This window comes from Triticum urartu, chromosome 7, assembly GCF_003073215.2.
Source record: "Triticum urartu cultivar G1812 chromosome 7, Tu2.1, whole genome shotgun sequence".
Taxonomy (NCBI): Eukaryota; Viridiplantae; Streptophyta; class Magnoliopsida; order Poales; family Poaceae; genus Triticum; species Triticum urartu.
The window spans coordinates 718,901,977-718,917,565 of NC_053028.1; positions in this window are offsets into that span (position 1 = coordinate 718,901,977).

Genomic DNA, 15,589 nt, shown 5'->3' on the forward strand with positions numbered 1-15,589 from the left:
ATGACTAATATTAGGCATTTTCTAGGATTAGCGTAGAACCTCGAAAGCCGGATATTGACCGCAAGAGTATGATCTAACGTCTAATATTAAGCGTTTTCTAGGATTAACATGGAGCCTCGTAAGGTGCTTCCAATTAGTAAATATAGGATATAAGATATCCAAACCATAGCTGCCGCTGAATGGATAATTATATTTCCACGCATATTAGTATTGTTGGTTGGAGCTGTGTGTTGGGAATAGAAATGCTAACAGGAACTTGTTTGAAAAAAAACTGGAGGAGGGCAAAGTTGTTCATTGAGAAATAATTTCTCATGGTATATTCCTATTTTTGTTTGGTTTTTGCAGACGTAAATTCTGAGTAGTTGGTGGTGAAACACTGAAACTAGAGGTGCAAGATGTTGGATAATAGATGGACTTAGGCACATATAAACATATAAGACAATAATCCCTGGTTAATCTGCAAGGCTCATTTAGCTGCATCACAAGTGGTGGGAAGTTTAGTGCCATACTCCACTACCCTGGAGGAGGCGGATATGCCGGCGCCTCCGACCCTCAGGTCATGCTGTCCAAGGCGAAGCGCGCGGCGCAGCGGCAGGCGAGGTACGACCGGTGCAGTACCGGTCGACGCTCCATGCTCGACCAAACCATGGAAAGCGAGGGAATGGTTGCCACATCACTTAGGGACCTTATTGATCTCAAGTACAATTTAAAGGATCCTCACAAGCCAAGAGCGACATGGTGCCGAAATGGGTCCGGATGGACCCGGACCTCGCCGCCGCGTGGGCGCTCGAATGCTCGGTGACCACCGCGAAGTAGGTCGACTAGGTGTCGTCGACGCCTTGATGGCGAGCTCATTAAGATCGGCAAGGAGTGGTCGCTTAGCGACTAATCCGTGAATGCCGGTCGCGGCAAGGCCGTCGCCAGGGCTCCGAAGGCCATGTCGGCAGTTGTCGTGGCGACCCTCCACACGGCGCAGCAGGAGGCGGAGAGGCTCCTCCGCGAGCGGCAGGCAGCTGCCGGACAAGGATGCCGCGGCTCTCCGGCGACGTACCGACGCTGGAGGGATGACGACGACAACAACAACGATGATGGCACTGATGGTGACGGCTGTGCGGCAGAGCAGGGTGGCCACGCATACGAGATGGTCGTGCAGTATAGATTTTAGATTAATTTTTTTAGTTTTATAGTTAAACGGTCGAAATATCAAGCATTTTATGTAAATTACCTTAGAATTTTAATAAAATCCGTCGTGTTCGTATGGAATATGTCCATTTAGTTCAAGTGCGGGTTGAAATGTATGCGGCTATAATTGCATGGTGGCCTCCCGCATGTGTGTCCACATACTAATCCTCTGTCAGCGGACGGATGCGAGAGGAAATTTGAAGATGCCCTAAGCCACTGCTTGTCCTTGTACGTGATTGACAGACATTCATAACCTGTACCACCGCCTGGTTATTTAGTTTAGTTTTTTGAGGTAAACCACCCCGTGAGTAGGGCATCCAGCAATTGCTTCTGCACTTGGCATGGCAAAGCTTGTGGCCAACATATGTTCAAGAAGTTTACACTTGTTCGAAATCTCTATCTCTCCAAATTATTTTTTCCACAAGTATAACATAGTGCATGTGCTAGCTACGTTATTAAGTCCATACGTAATACTGATTAATTGTCAAGGAATATCATACGATTATTCGTTCTTCAATCAACTTCATGTTTACCGGTGATCGACATGGGTCGCAATGGCAATGTCATACTGGAGATTTGTGGTTTCTCATGACGGATTCTTGAAAAGCACTAGTCTTCAAACTCCCACTACAGTCTTTGTTAATGTTTCGAGAAAAAAAATACAAGAAAGCTCTCCACTTGGCACACCTTCTAAACTCCACTTTGTAGTGTCATCCATCTCCTCGTACAGCAAGTCTCGCATGGTCTAGAAATAAAGCATTGGTTGATTGGATAGAACCTTAAATATTAGGCACATATAGTATTGTTGGTTGATCCTTGCATCGCATGGTCTCAATAATAACAAATGCTCAATGACAATCATGATTAGTAAATATATCCAAATCATAGCTGCCGCAGAGTGGATAATTATATTTCCATGCATATTAGTATTGTTGGTTGGGCCCGTGTGATGGGAACAGAAATGCCAACACGATCTGATTTGAAAAAAACAACTGGTGGAGGGCAATGTTGTTCATTGAGAAATAATTTCTCATGTTATATTGCTATTTTTTGTTGGTTTTTGCGAGCACAAATTCTTAGTATTTGGTGGTGAAACACTGAAACTAGAGGTGCAAGATGTTGGATTAGAGATGGGATTAGGCCCGTATAAAATAATAATTCCTCACTAATCTCTAAGGCCCATTTAGATGCATCATAAGTGGTAGGAAGTTTAGTATCATATTGCTATAGTTGAAAGAGTGAGACCCCTTTATAAGTGTTGCTCTACCATATGCCATTGGGAGTTTGGGAAGAGGAGTTTGTACACGCACGCTCCTCCTATGCCTCTAGTCTCGCCTCACCTCGCCTTGTAATTAAGGACGCGCGCACGTTGCGGGTTGCGGGAATGAGCCGAGCCGAGACTTATTTTTGCTGGTCAGGAATAGTTAATCCATCTAACTGATGGGCTATATAAGAAGGCACGGGCCAGTGGAGTGTAACGTAGTTCACTCACTCCCTCCTGCACAACCCTAGCCGCCGTCATCTATTGTTCCCCTCTCAGTGATGCTTCCCTCGATCCTATCCTGACAACCAAGTGCATGCTTGATCGGGGGAGCAGGTGCCTCTGTAACCCTGTTATTCGAGATCCCGCCTGGGAGAATGGCAATAAGGTCTTTGGAGAGCGTCTCGACGTGACTGCTCCCGATCCTTCCCCGACTCTGTCCGCCTCTACCTCCACTACTTCCCCTGCATTGACTCCATGACATACGACGAAACTGCCAAGAAGAAGGCCTCTGCCGATGACAAGGCCACCGCCGCCGACGCCGACGCATTGGCCTGCCAACCAGAGGGTATGACTCGTTCATCCTCTATTTGCTTGTTCATGTGCTGGCTGTATATATGGTTTTCATAGATGTTTCGATTCTATGTACTGTACGTGCTCACATGCTTAGGTATTGGTATGAGATGCATACCATATTTGCAATGTGTACTATATACTCATGGATTAGCTTAAACCAAAAAGTCCTAACATTTCCAACACAACATTCTAGAGATATACACTACTAGAAAAAAATGCTACCAATAGCGTAGGTTTTTTGCATACCAGTAGAGTGGGTACCCGCACTACTACTAAGACACTACAACTAACTTTTAGCAGTAGCGCGTTTTTTACCCCACACTACAACTAAAAAAGTTAGTAGTAGCGCGGTGCACCCATGCTACCACTATTCCGCACCTATGCTACCACTATCTAAGTGCTAGTAGCGCCCCACTTACACCTACGCTACTACTATCCAAGTACTAGTAGCCCCCCATTCCCCCCCCCCCCACACTACAACTAACTAACTAGAAATTAAAAAACAAAAAGTCAGATGTAATATTCATGGATGGAAATGAAGACACGTTCAGTGTAAATACACAAAGTTCACATAACACTAGTAGAAAAGGCCCATTTGTCCCGGTTGGGGAACTGGGAATAAAGGGTCAGCACAAAAGCCCAATACCTTTAGTCCTGGTTCTTATACCAATCGGGACAGATGGGGCTCCACGTGGGAAATGGGCCTTGCCCAGGCAGGGAGGCCTTTCGTCCCGGTTGGTAGCACCAACCGGGACCAATAACTGTCCACGCATTAGCATTTTAGGGGCTGGGGTTTTTGTTTTTTTAAGGAGGGGGGGATGGGTTTGGGGGCACTAGTAGAAAAAGGGTCATTTGTCTCGGTTCATAAGGCCCATCTGTCCCGGTTGTGGAACCGGGACTAAAGGGTCGTTACTAATGCCCCTGACCTTTAGTCCCGGTTCTTATATGAACCGGGACAGATGGGCCTCCACGTGGCCGCTGTTGCGAGCCCAGGAAGGAGGGCCTTTAGTCCCGGTTGGTGGCACCAACCAGGATCAATAGGCATCCACGCGTCAGCTGTTTAGGGGCTAGGGGTTTTGTTTTTTTTTCTGAAATGGGGGGGGGATTTGGGGTTTTTGTATGGTTAATTAAGGTGTTTCATATATTGTGTTAGGTAGCTAATTAATTAATAGAGAGAAGTGTCCTCTCTTATCTCCGTGCTTGGTCGACGCTACGTACTATACGTATAGAGAGGCCCTCGACACGCTAGCTAGTAAGAAAATGAAGGAAACCATTAAGTACAGAAGTTCGTCATGCATACCGAGAGAAGTGATCGACCTCTCCTTCTTCGAGAGATTGGTCGAACAATAAGTTTTCAATTATCTATCCGACGCTACTGGCTACATACATATACAATATGTAAGATCTCTTACAATCCCCTAGCATCTGAAATCAAGTTCCACATGATATTCTCCGGCTTTATTGATGATGTGGTCAAGAAAGAATCCCGCTAATTCCTCTTGAATTTCTTTCATGCGATCTTCTAGTAGGAGTTCATTCCGCATCTCCCACGTCTAATTTGCAGAAGGGGGTTAATACATATATATGAATGAAACTCAACAGAAATGATGGTGTAATAAAATGAAATTGTGAATATTATTGCTTACGCACATCAAATTGGCTTTTAGAGTAGCCCCGCTTATCTTTGCAAGTCACGTTGTAGATGAACTCGCACACGTAGTATCCACAGAAATCATTCTCTTGTTCCTGCCACAAGCACTTTACGAGAAATATAGGTCAATCAAACTGATAATGAAGCATTATAAATGGCATTAATGAAAGTAGCTAGAATCAACGGGATCGAGATGTGCGGAACTAGCTAGCTAGTACTACTTACTTTCGGGTATGTCCATCGCAGCTCCCCCGGCAGTCCCGGAGCTTGTGCGATGAATACTTTCCAAACCCTACGAGACAAAGAAAACAATTACTTGACATCAGGAAATGAACAAAGAGTTGCCGATATGGTGCGATAATGATCGATAGAACTTCTCGAGCATTTTAGTCATGTCCGCATAGGTCTCGGGAGATTTTCGTCTCGAGTCTAGGACGATTACTAGTCCCTGCTCAAGCTTAATCTCCAGGAGAATATAGTGGAAGCTACGCACGCATGCATAACTCATCCATTACATTACTATAACCTCGCTCGAGTAATAAGGGAAACTGAATATGCACAAGACAGTAACACTCACTCGAAGTTGTAAGGAAAGAGTATTTTATCTTTGTTTTGATTTACTATCAATGATTCGAGCAAGTTGGCCTCAGAATCATCGGCGTTCTTTTCAACCTCAAATTTATCTATGAGATTTCGGTTAATGAACCCAATATCATACATTTCTACTTTTCTGCACTCGACGATCTTCAGCCGGCATAATATAGTGAGGATAATCATATATACATGCAATGAAAGAGCTGAGCTATATATAGAGACTTAATGACAGAAGTAGTACTTACAGACAGTAGCAAGTGACCGTTAATTTATCCAGGGCCTTTTGATTGAACCATTGGAATAACTCCTCAAATGGAACAGTCCACAAATCAATTCCAACGAGGTCGTGCTCCTCTTTAAATCTCAGATACAAAGTATTCGTTCCCCCAGACTCTCTCCAGGTTTCCATGTACCAATCATGGAACCTTCACATCATCGTTGTTAGAGATTTTTCATCTTTGACAAGAGGCTTCCCGTAATGGTATTGGTGTTCTTCCACCTCCAAGAAATCATAATGTACATCGTCAGGCAGGTAATCTTCAAGATTGCTATAACCGGGCACCATCCCCGGATCATTAGCGACGATATCGCTAGACACCTTGAGCGGGGGGCACGATTGGTCCGCTTGTTCGCCGAGCTGGGCAATTTTTTTCCCAACTCGTCGTTTTGCTAACCTTCGATCACTGTTAGTATTTCCCGACCGCTCCGCTTTGATATATACCTTTGCAGTAATGCGCTCATAGTTGGTTTTCGGCGGAGACTTTGGTGGTTTCCTCAGGGCATCGAGTGTGCGCTTTGCTTTCAGCCGGTCTACCTTCTCCTTCGGAGGTGGATGTCTCTTTGCTTTCACCCCTTCAAAGAAGTCATTCACTTCTTTTTCTACGATCTTCACATTTTCTTCCACGGTCCTCTCGTATGGTAACTTCTCTAGAGGCTTGAGAGGTGGACCGAATCTGTATTGCCTGCCTCTCGCTGTAATGCTAGATGCCGGAGCAGACGGAGCGGCTGCGGCTGTCTTCTTTCGTGCTTGCTTACGAGGCGGAGGAGAAGGACTACGACGCGCCAGAGCAGCGGTGGGTCTCTTCCGCCCTTCCTGGCGAGGCGGAGAAGGAGGAGGCTGGTGGCTGCTCGGGTGCGCCGGCGCAAGCGGAGAAGAAGGCGGAGTGCCGCCACGCGCCGGAGAAGGAGGCTGGTGGCTGCTCGGGCACGCCAGTGTAGGAGGAGAAGCAGGCGGAGTGCCGCTACACGCCGGAGAAGGAGGCTGAGTGCCCTGATCACTCATCGGAGGAGGAGGCGGTGGAGGAGGCGGAGTGCCCTGACTCGCCGGAGGAGGAGGCGGAGGCGTCCAGTTTGGAAGGTTGATGAGCTCCTTCCGCCATAGGCATGGAGTCTTCAGAGCAGAACCAGCCGAGTCTCCCCGTCACCCGTAGGGTGGTCAAGCTAGAGGTCCTCAAATCCTTCTGTGATTTCATCGACCATCACCCTAGCATATCCTTCTGGAATCGTCCGGCAGTGAAAAGTTGCGCCAGGTTCAGGACGTGCAACAGAGCCAACAGCCGCCTTGACTTTCATATTCATCCATTGCGTCATAAGGTGGCAATTGTGAGACTCTGTGATTAAGTCCACGGGGTAGCTAGCAGGAGCCGTGAAGACAGGCTCCTGAAGCAGCTCCGTGGAAGCCACACTGCTTCTCTGCTGAGATGGCGGGGTAGCTTCGGGTGTAGCCGCTTCGGCAGGTCGCGCGCTGCGGGCCTCGTCTCGTTCCTCTAGCGCTTGTACCCTTGCATGCAACGCCTGTAGTTGGGTCAGCTCCTTTTTCTTCTTCCTCTCCCGGCGTTTGTAACCGCCTGCGTCGGGAAATCCATCCTTCCACGAAAGGGAGCCTGGCGTGCCTCGTGTCCGTCCGGGGTGCTCAGGATTCCCGAGGTCCGGCAGCCCGAGATAGGAGCCGCGGATGTTAAAACCACTAGTTAGGTCACGCTTGTACTTTTCCCTTAAAAAAGGCCACAACTTGTACGACACCAGAGGTCACCCATTTTCTTTCCTATTTCCATCCCAGTGCTGACAAGCGAGGCCCATACGTCATAGTTACAGTGTTCCACTGGTATGCTGATGTTGGTTCAATGTATTTCCTAACTGATTTAGGTGCTATAGTTTTTCTTTCGTCCTAGTTGCAAGTCCACAACCACGACTCTCAACTGGGAGTGTAGTTGTTTTCGTCCTAGATGCAAGTCCACCTCATGACTCACAACTGGGCCTATAGTGGTTGTCGCAGTTGCAAGCCCACCATCCACTTGCAACTAGGCATGTAGTTTGTTCTTGTCCTAGTTGTAAGCTCATCCTCGACTCACAACTGGGACTATAATATATTTCATCCTAGTTGCAAGTCCATTTCTGACTCGCAACAAGGGGGGAGCTAGGTGTTGTTGTTGTCCCAATTGCATGTCCACCTTGAACTTGCAACTAGCCCTGTACTTTTTCTTCCGTTGAGTTGCAAGTCCATCCTCTACTCGCAACTGGGACTGTAGTTGTGTTTTGTTTCTAGTTGCAAGTCCACCTCCAACTCGCAACTGAGGCCTATAGTTGTTGTTGTCCCAACTACAAGTCCACGCTTTGACTTGCAACTGGGCCTGCAAATCATTGTTGACTCAGTTGCAAGCCCACGATTGACTCAGAACTGGGCTTCTAGTGTGTTTCTTGCTAGTTGAAAGTCCACCTCTGACTTGCAATTAGGGGACATAGTTATTGTTGTCCCAGTTGTAAGCCTACCATCGACTCACAATTGGGTCGATAGTTGTTTTCGTCCCTGTTGCAAGTCCACCTTTGACTCTTCATCAGGGCCCCATAGTTTTTCTTTTCATAGTTGCAAGTCTAAAATCGACTCGTATCTGGGAATGTAGTTGTGTTTTTGTCCCAATTTCATTTCCGCCCCAACTCACAACTGGGGCATGTAGTTGTTTTCTTCCTAGTTGCAAGTCCAATTTTGACTCACAACTAAGCCCCATAGTTTTACTTTTCATTCCATTTGCAAGTCCACCCTCGACTTGCAATTGAGACTCTAGATGTGATTCATTCTAGTTGCAAGTCCACCTTCAACTCGCAACTAGGGGCATATACTTGTTGTTGTCCTAGTTGCAAGTCCACATTGGACTTGCAGTTGTGCATGTAGTTCGTTCTAGTTCCAGTAGCAAGCCCGTGCTCGACTTGCAACTAGACCTATAGTTTTTCTTTCATCCAGTTGCAAGTCCTCCTCTACTCGCAATAGGACTATAGTTGTGTTTTTTTTCTATTAGCAAGTCCACCTCCAACTCGCAACTGGGGCCTATAGTAGTTGTTATCCCACTGTAAGTCCATGCTTTGACTTGCAACTAGGCCCACAAGTTTGTGTTGACTTAGTTGCAAGCCCACGATTGACTCGCAACTAGGCTTCTAGTGTTTCTTCCTAGTTGCAAGTCCACCTCAGACTCGCAACTGGGGGTCGTAGTTATTATCGTCCCAGTTTTAGGCCTACCATCGAGTCACAATTGGGTCAACAGTTGTTTCCGTTCCTGTTACAAGTACACATTTGACTCGTAACCGGGGCCCCATAGTTTTTCTTTTCGTCCCAGTTGCAAGTGCAAACTCGACACGCAACTGGGAATGTATAGCTGCATTTTTGTCCTAGTTGCATTTCCACACCAACTCATAACTTGGGCAGGCAATTGTTTTCATCCCAGTTGCAAGTCCACTTTCAACTCTCAACTAGGCCCCATAGTTTTGCTTTTCATTCCAATTGCAAGTCCATCCTCGACTTGCAACTCAGACTCTAGTTGTGTTTCATTCGAGCTGCATGTCCACCTTCAACTCGCCACTAGGGGCATATATTTTTTGTTGTCCTAGTTGCAAGTCTACACTCGACTTATTGTTCTTTTAAGTAGCTTTGCTTCACAAGTAAAGGAACCCTGCTAGACATTATTTAGTAGCTTTTCCCCCCAAAAGGAGTTGACCTGGCAGTGTCATTTTTTTGGAGAGCTCCTTGTTGACACGTATTGGCGTAAAATTGTCCGGCCTTCGCTAAGAGAGTTTGATTGTGGGCTGACTGGTTTGTAGCCCATTAACTTTTTTATGCTTGTTTCCTGTTTTCTACATTTTATTCCTATTTCTAGCGTGTGTTTTTCCTTCAATTTCCGGACCGCCTCGGCTGACCGTTTCAATTTTTTATTATTTTTGTTTTACTATTTCACCATGTGTTGACTGCTTGGACATTCATTTTTCTAGACCGAAAATGCTGACACGAGAAGAATTCAAAAAGGTAAATGCTAAACGAAAAAAATAGGAAGATAAAATATTGCTGTCCAATTGCGACTAATTTTGATTGTTTGGCAAAATGAACAGAAAATACATTTGATCATAATTAAAAATATGCTTAGTATGAATTACGAAAGAATTCAGCGTACATTTAGAAAATGTTCACCCTGTCTGAGAAATTGTTTACCATGTTATGAAAAAGAATGTTCATAGTATATTTTGTCAAATGTTCACCATATATAGAAAATGTTTGCCATGTAATTGTGGATTTTCATTATATATTAACCATATATCTTGTAGATGTTCACCATCTTTGAAAAAAGTTTCACGATATATTTGAAAAATGTTCATCCATAAAAAAAAGATTTACATTAAAAAGAAAAGTGTAAAATAAAAGAAGGCAAAAAAGAATAAAAAACAAAAATAATAAAACGCACCAAAAAAGCAGCTGGAAACAAAACCGGGACCAAAAAAACACACACAGGAAACCGAGAAAAAAAACCGAAAAACAGCGCGGCAAGGGAATCATTAGTTCATGAGTACGTCAGATAGACAAGTTAGTTGAAGCCGTACCTCATTTTTATCAGAATACTAATTGGGTGGCTAGCCTGCGCAGCTTTTTCCGAGCTTATACAACCTCAAAAAAGAAAGAGGACGAAGCAGTCCCTTGACATGCTAAAGCTAGCTAGCTAATTTGCCGACGCATTCATGGTCTGTGAGAAAAATGATCTGTGATTAAGTTCATGGTCTGGCTTAAAAAAACTCAAAAAGAAAACAAAAAAAAATAAAAACAAATACGGATGGCCACATCTATATGATAAACTCAATTTAAATGTGACATAATTATATCACATCTGGATGAGGCCTACACACATCCTAAGTTGAAACCACCGGTGAAAAAACACATCGTATTTTTTTAATGAAAGAAAAACAGCTAACTGATTTGAATGAAAAAACACATCCGTATATCCCTAATCTCCAGAAAATCAGCTAACTGATTTGTTTCTCCCACCTTTCACCCTACAGCTCGCGGTGAGGGACGACAGTATAATTTCCTGTTGATCAACCATCGACAAGCAAAGAAGAAACATCCGTGCGACATTCTTATAACTGCTGAGTTGTTTAAGACGGCCAGCCGGTAGGTTAATTAATTAGTTAACGATAAATTATTCTGGGTGTGTTGCTGTTATTACAGAGGTAAACAAAAATTGTACTTCATTTCTCAAACTGACCAATGATCTCCCTCTTTCTGAATTTCGACGGCCAGCACGTTAGTCAGCAGAGTGCATATGCACCGGCTGACTGTTAGAATTATATCGAATATTGTGTACAAGTTAGGTTACAGTTGAACTAGGAGTTGTATTGTGTTTATTAGGATTTGTGTCGTGTCCTAGTAAGACACCTGTATCCTAGGCCTCTCATATATAGTGGAGGTAGACCGTAGACACACGATGTAAACTATGCCAACATAATAGCACCGGAACGCAGGGGAAGTCGGCGGCATGTTCCGGTGTCCAGGGTGACCGGGTGCGGTATTGTAGTGGTGTCATGGGGAGGAGCGCCCATAGTCAGGCCCCGGGGATGTAGCCATATCGATGAACCTCGTTAACAAATCTCGGTGTCGTGCCTTGTGTGATTGCTTGGTCTTCGGATGATCGATGGTATGCATCTGTTGATCTAGAGGAAGTGCTTTGCGCAAAAATCGTTGAGTTAAATTGCGGTGCAAGACGGCAGCGATGGAGCGGATCGGTTGTCACACGGTGTTTCCGTGTTTCGATCAGGCAGTCGTAGTGTTAGCAGTGAATCAAAGAAAATCTTGGGGCTCATTTGGTAACCAGGGATCCCCCCGGGTTCCCCCTCCTTTCTCTGGGTGAGGAAACCCCGAGTAGAATCGAGCCGGGGGAGCCTGCCGTCGCATTTGGTTCCCAGCGAGGGGGAGGGATTCCGGCCCTTTCCACAACCCTTCCCTGGCTAAGATTTCCACGTCTCCACTGGTCGGGGAGGAGTTCCTCGTCTTGCTCCCGCTCACGATTGAGATGTGCGACGGTGTTTGATGAAAGCCGATCGGGAGCGATGTGGCCCCCTCGCCCCTCCATCGAGCGCTCCACCCCTGCGGCGACGGCGACATTGACGGTCCGGTGGTCTTCCTCCTCCTTGCCCCGAGCTCCCCTCCGCCTAGAAGATCCACTCTTCGCTGCCACCACGTCAGCCATGAAGGTAAGTGATGCCAGCCACCAAAGGATCTTCACCTGGCAAAGCTTCAGATCTATCTGCCCCTGGCTGTACGGCGTGGTCTCGCAGATCTCATGGTGTTCGGCGAGGACGACTTTGCCTCCCACACACATGGTTGCTGTTGTTGCCTCTGTGCTCAGCATGGTCAGTTACATCTTCAGATCATCCACAAACGGAAACTGAGCGGCAGTGGCAGTATGGCCGCGATTGATGCGGAGGACATCCAGAAGCCAGAAGGTGCTCATCTACAACATATGCTCCATGGCCTGTGGCATTGAGCGATTTTGATTGGAAATTTCGGTGCTGCACTTTGTTTCCCTGGTATGGCCTTCCCCGGTTATTCCCGTCAGCCAAAGGATCATGTACCTTTTCCACAGGTTTTAAGTTCGTACAAGATAATTCCACCCGAGGCATCTGCTCCCTGGGACGAGCTCCCCTAGCATCCAACTGAAGCCTTGATGCGGTCGGAATTTTTGTAAGGAGATGCAAACGATGGCCAGAACGGAAGTTACAGCAGGCGTCCGATCAGCACAAGGCGCGTGTCCCATGGCAGCGGCAGGCTGGACGTGCGGCGATCGGATCAATCGGGCGAGCGTCCGATGGCAGGCGTACGTGCTTGTATTGCTGGCGGCCCATGACAGGCAAGGCCCATGGTGCGCTGGCGGAGCTGGAAAGCGGAGGCCCGTTCGCTTGGTCGGTTGAGCGTGGATGAGCTACATGCCGGAGATTTGTTTGAAAAAAAGTTACGTGACGGACTGGTGTTTTCCATCTAGATGAAGAGCAAGGAAAAGCTGATGGACCTCTATACAGCTTACATATGCACGTGGTGGAGTTTGGAAATTGTACTTTGATCTCTATGTTGGAGTGCACAGGAAGGCTTATGAGGTAGGTTGGCTTCATTTCTTCAAACACATTGAGTACGTGGATGGGAGCCTAATGGTCTGTTGTGTGCGTGACAAGGATAACAACATGTGTATAAGGCTCGTGGAGTTTGGAGCATGTCGTGCAGTTGGGTAAGTTTGCTTGGGTCGGACTGGACAGTTTGATGGATCGACGCAAGTTGGTTGGTACAGAAGACGGTAGTGGGATCGGCAACAACGACATACGAGCGTGAAGCTGATAGTGACCGACTTCTGGGGCGTGGAAACACGTGGCGCAGGCCCGAGGCTTGTACGGCTTCGACAAGACTATGTTGCGGGATTGATTCAAGATGGTGTATACACGAAGCTTGAAGTCGATGAGGCGCGTGGGTGGACTGATCATCTACCATGAAGTCATGTTGAAGGTAGAGCTGGAGTCTGGAGGACTTTACTCGGAGCTGGATTGAGGGGCTATGGCGTAAGTGCACAGAGAGTCGAAGCCTATTCAGCGGGGAAAAAGCGAGGGACACATAATTCGGACTAGAGCCCAGTGGTGTAATGGAAGCGTGAAACTCGTCATCGGTCGGTGATGATCGGTGGTACTCTATAGTGGGGGTTGAGTGGTGTGGGTTCGCGATCCTTGAGACTCGGCCGGGACAGCGGAGGCTCAACGTGGAAATAGCGCCAAGGCGTGCGGTATGCACGGGACATGGAGACGGGCCAGGGCTCTGGTGGTCATACATGGGTGAGACAACTGTGAATTTGACTCAGGATGACTACAAGCAATGATGAAATTCTTTCAAGTTTCAGACAGACGGTCAAGAAAGAAGCGGTGATGTTGAGCTCAGGTAACTCTTATGTGTGACACCCAGTATGTGAGTTGTTCACTTTCACGTAGGTCAATGATCAGTGTTTGATGATGTTGACGGATACTCTGGAAGTTGGGAGCACAAACAAGAGTAAGGAGAACTTATTTTTGCTCGAGTATTGACTGTGGTCAAGAAAAGAAGGAACTACAAGTTGCAGGTGAAGTCACATGGAGTCTTTGGAGTAGCAGCGGTACTCATGGGGTAAACTCAAGTCCAATGTACATGGAAATTTGACGCATTGACGAATTTAAGGTGGTGGAGAATATTCGCCAGGATGGAGTTTGTTAGAGTTGTGTCGAATATTGCGTACAAGGTAGGTTATAGTTGGACTAGGAGTTGTATTGTGTTTACTAGGAGTTGTATCGTGTCCTAGAAGTACACTTGTATTTTAGGCCTCTCATATATAGTGAGGGTAGACACACGATGTAACCTATGCCAATATAAAAGCACCGGAACGCAGGAGAAGCCGGCGGCATGTGCTGGTGTCCAGGGCGACCGGATGCGGTATTATAGCGGTGTCATGGGAAGGAGCACCCATAGTCAAGCCCCGAAATGTAGCCATATCGATGAACCTCCTTAACAAATCTCGGTGTCGTCCCTAAAATGATTGCTTGGTTTTCGAATGATCGACCGTATGCCTCGAATTTATTTTAACACTGACGGCCAAGAACGACGTCAGTGGCCGTCGGCTAGCTGCTTGCATTTGCATATCCATACTCCTCCATCCTAGTTGAGCGAATCTACAGTAGTATATACAGCAGTCACACCGGTGTGAGGCTACTTCTAACAGACCAGATCCATTTCCCCCTTCCTCTGCTTTGCAGAAACAGAGGACAGAGTCTCGGAGAAATACGGACTGTTTGTTTGTTTGTCTACCCTCATCCAAAGACACGCCAAACTGCAGTACAAGCTAGTTCCTGATGGGTGATGATAGCCTTCAATCCTTCAACCCGTACCTCCACCCCTGGCGTGTTTCTCCTCTGTCGCCGCAGCCAGCAGTCGCCCCTACCCCCCTCCACCTTTTGTATCTGCCAAGGAATGCATGGTACACGATGAACAACAACGCTACATAATTTTTATTTTAAACCGGGCTAGTCCCCTTTCCATTAAAGATGTAACAAAAATACAGCCAAATCCATGTCCACGACCAAAGGGAAAGGGAAAAGGCGACTTCAAGCACTTCAGGGAAACCCACTGTGAGTGTTGGAACCGCCAGTCCCTCGCCGCGCTCCTCCTTGCTGGCTTTGTTGTCGTCGCGCGAACTCACCGAAGAAGAGAGAGGGAGGAGAATGAACACGAGGACACGGTGATTTTACCAGGCGCACGAACGCCAACTCCACGAGCTCGTACTCGCAAAAACCCACACCGTTACAACGATCAGCCGCGGCTTTATAACCAGAGCCAGCGACTGGGCACGCACCCACACTCCCTCCCTCCCTCGCGCCCGCGATCCGCTCGCCTCGCTTGTGCCCACGACGCGCTCCGACGCGCACGGGTCACGGCGGGCCACCAACAGATCGCACGCGATCACCACGCGCGGCTCGCGAACGGCCTGCGGTCACACACACTACGCACGCCCACACGGACACACCCGTGATGGGCCTGCACGCACACACACTACTCGCCGCGGACCTGGCGCGCCCGACGCGTCCAGCTCGCGCCCATACACGAGCGGGTCGAGCCCGACGTGCCACAGCGGCTTATTTGCCCTACATTTCATCTCCTTAAGCCGCGACTCAAAGAAGGCCGGCGTCCTCGACGTCATCGTCGACCAGCAACGCACGCTCCGCCGCAGGCGCCTTCTTCCACTGCGGGCACTCCCGCTTGAAGTGGCCGCGCACGCCGCACTTGTAGCAGCGCCCGCGCCGGTTGCCGCGGTTGCCCGACACCTCGCTCTGTGCTTCGTCGTCGTCCCGTGCACCTCCCTGCTACCGCTAGCATGCCCTCCACTACGCCGCCGTGAACATGAGCGCGCCGTCCGCTCGCTCGCCGTCTGCGTGTCCACGCCGTCGCAGCCCCTCGTCGAAGGCTTTCAGGCGCCCCAGTGCATCGTCAAACAGTAGCGTGTCCAGGTCGC